This window comes from Pinus tabuliformis, chromosome 3_1, assembly GCF_031772625.1.
Source record: "Pinus tabuliformis cultivar Carrire ecotype Pingquan chromosome 3_1, CPIR1, whole genome shotgun sequence".
Taxonomy (NCBI): domain Eukaryota; kingdom Viridiplantae; phylum Streptophyta; class Pinopsida; order Pinales; family Pinaceae; genus Pinus; species Pinus tabuliformis.
Genome location: NC_142301.1, coordinates 134,232,010 through 134,235,001, shown reverse-complemented (window position 1 = coordinate 134,235,001; position 2,992 = coordinate 134,232,010). Strand labels below are relative to the sequence as shown.

The 2,992-nt window shown below is 42.0% G+C and overlaps 1 pseudogene; it reads left to right on the top strand.

Annotated features, from left to right (window-relative positions):
• The first annotated feature begins 373 nt into the window (after positions 1–373).
• LOC149186129 (L-type lectin-domain containing receptor kinase S.4 pseudogene) lies at positions 374–1,351 on the top strand (annotated as a pseudogene).
• The last annotated feature ends 1,641 nt before the right edge of the window (positions 1,352–2,992 follow it).

Here is a 2,992-nt window from a genome sequence, read left to right as displayed (position 1 = left end):
ACCCCCTCGATATCTCGCGTCTCCCTTCGTTTGCTAAAATGTATTGGAAGCGTCCCAGTCGGGGATGGATAGCCGGCGTTACAGTGGCCATTCTGGTTCTCTTCTTGGGGGTAGTCGCAGCCGTGCTTTTCATAAAATTCAAGAACAGAGAAATAATAGAAGAATGGGAGAGTGAGTTCTGGCCCCATAGATTCTGCTACAAGGACCTCAACATAGCCACAAACGGATTCCGGGATGAAAACATTTTGGGCGCGGGGGGTTCGGCAGAGTTTACAAGGGCGTTCTCCCGGGCAGCGGCCTGGAAGTGGCGGTGAAATCTATAACTAAGGAGTTAAACGAGGGAATGAAGGGGTTCGTGGCAGAGATCTCGACGATGGGGCGCATGCAGCATAGGAACCTGGTTCCTCTCCTCGGGTGGTGCAGGATGCAGAAGCAGCTATTCATCGTTTACGACTACATGCCTAACTGCAGCCTCGATAAACTCATCTTCGGGAACCCGACCACCATCTTGCCATGGCCTAGGCGATACGCGATCTTGAAGGGCGTTGCGGCGGGCCTGGCATATCTGCACGAGGGTTGGGAGAAGAGGGTCATCCACAGAGACATCAAGTCGAGTAACGTGCTGCTGGATTCGGAGTTCAACGGGAGGCTGGGGGACTTCGGGCTCGCCCGGCTGTATGAACACAGTGAGAACCCTGGAACAACTCAGTTGGTGGGAACGGTGGGGTACATAGCGCCTGAGCTCACAAAGACGGCAAAGGCCACGCCGAGCTCGGATATGTTCAGCTTTGGTGTTCTTTTGTTGGAAATGGCGTGCGGGAGGAAAGCCCTGGACCTATCCATGGACGCTGAACGACTGTTTTTGGTGGACTGGGTGTGGGAGCTATACGCCCATGCGAGTCTGCTCGAAGTGGCAGATCCGAAGCTGGGAAATGAATACGATGAGATTGAAATGGAGAAGGTGTTGAAACTGGGATTATTGTGCTCCAATACGGAACCGAATTTAAGGCCGGGGATACGACAGGTGTGTCAAATACTGGAAGGTGAAACTACTCTCCCTGAGGTCCATATGGATTTGTTTCGCGTTAATGGTTGTGCTGCTGGGGCATTGTTTAACCATTATACATTTTCCGAGGAGGAGAGGAGGCTGAGGATATCGCAGGTGTGTCAAATACTGGAAGGTGAAGCTCCTATGCCTGACGTCCATATGGATTCGTTTAGCGTTAATGGCTTTGTTGGCGCTCCTGATCTGGAGGACAGGCTTCTTCAAGAAATTCAGAGCGGAAACCAATCAAACAGATGGCTCAATTCAACCCCTTTAGCGATCCACGATGATAACGGTATGGAGTAAGTACAAAAAATATGGAGAAATCTTTGTCAATATTGCGGTGAAGGTTTTAGTTTAACTTTTTCCATTCGCTAACGTTGAAGCAGGATGATGCCATTGGAATACAATAGGTTTTTTTCAGTGGTTGTTGGAATACAATAGCTTTTCCTTGGCGAGGAGAAAAGGTTGTTGGAATACAACAGGTTTTCCGTGACGAGGAGAAAATGTTGTTTATTGAATATGTATTTTTTTTCTTACATGGAAATAAAAAAATATTATTATAATTTTTACACCTATTTTAATTATATAGGAATTATATGGAATATAATTATTGATAAATTTAGTAATTTAATATAAAGTTAGCAAATATAAATGTTTGCAATGTGATATAAGATAACAAATATAAAAGGGTTTCAACTAGCAATTGTTCCAAAAGGTACAAAGAGAGGCAGATAGACTTATGAAATTGGAATTGTTGAATTTCTATGAATGATTAAAAAGTACAAATATTTTTCAAAAAAATATTAAAAATTGAAAATAATGAATATTGGAAACCAAATGACATTTATAGTCTAAATTATTATATATATATTTACGCCGTAAGGCGTTCCCTCTGAAATGAACTCCCCTCTCTGCCCACCTGTCATCCTCGTACGCCATAGGATCCTATGTTAGACGATTGCAAAAGTTTCAACCGTTCGATCAGGATGGTTACAAAATGACAAACCTGTCGAAGATGGAGGGGCGGATTGCCTCGAGTGGTTAGATAAGCAACCACCTTCGTCGGTTCTCTTCGTTTCTTTCGGAAGCAGAACCGGTCTCCCAAGGGCTTAGGTGATCGAAATCGCCTTGGGATTGGAAGCAAGTGGCCATCATAAAATTATTTCTTCTTTGTTTGGAGTACAAGCAGAAAGACGGGTTCAAGCACTTATGCATCTTGAAGAGCATATCTTCTATGATAGTCTCATTGAATGTTTTCTCAAATGTTGGGGCCCGAAAATGCATATTTTGGAGACACCCACCAACACTTATTGGCAGGCTTAGAAAAGGAAGTTCTTCTTGCTCACCTTGAAGGAGACTATTGGAAAACCTCCTTGTGATAAATCTACTACTCTGAAGGATAACATAGGCCCAAAATTGGGACTGAACAATGTTGTTTGCTCTAGGGATAAATATTCTACAAGAAACTATCCCTCATCATCTTGAAGATAATAATGTGCCAGATCCAGGAGGAAGCCATTAGGGTTGTCTTGCTGGTGAATGTGAACATAATGAAGAATCTGATTGTGAATCTCATATCTTTTATTTTGACGGACAATTAATCTTTCATCATGCAATCTCTATGAGTTCATTGTATTCAACTTAAAGAAAGACCCCTTTGTGTTTCCTGATGAGCACCCGTTTTATGATGCAGGCAAAGAACATGGACATGTTGCAGATTTGCAAAGGGGCTTCAAAATTGAACAAAATAATGAAGGCTATTGGGGATGCAGTTTAATGACATCCCTAACTCACATTGAACAAGTCATCCCTAATAATGTCATATGAATTATTTTATTTTTTAGAATGATAACATTATTATTTGAATTGGTAAATAAATTATATTTTTTAATATTATCACTAACCAATTCATTCATAACAACTTATCTTCAACATAATATTATT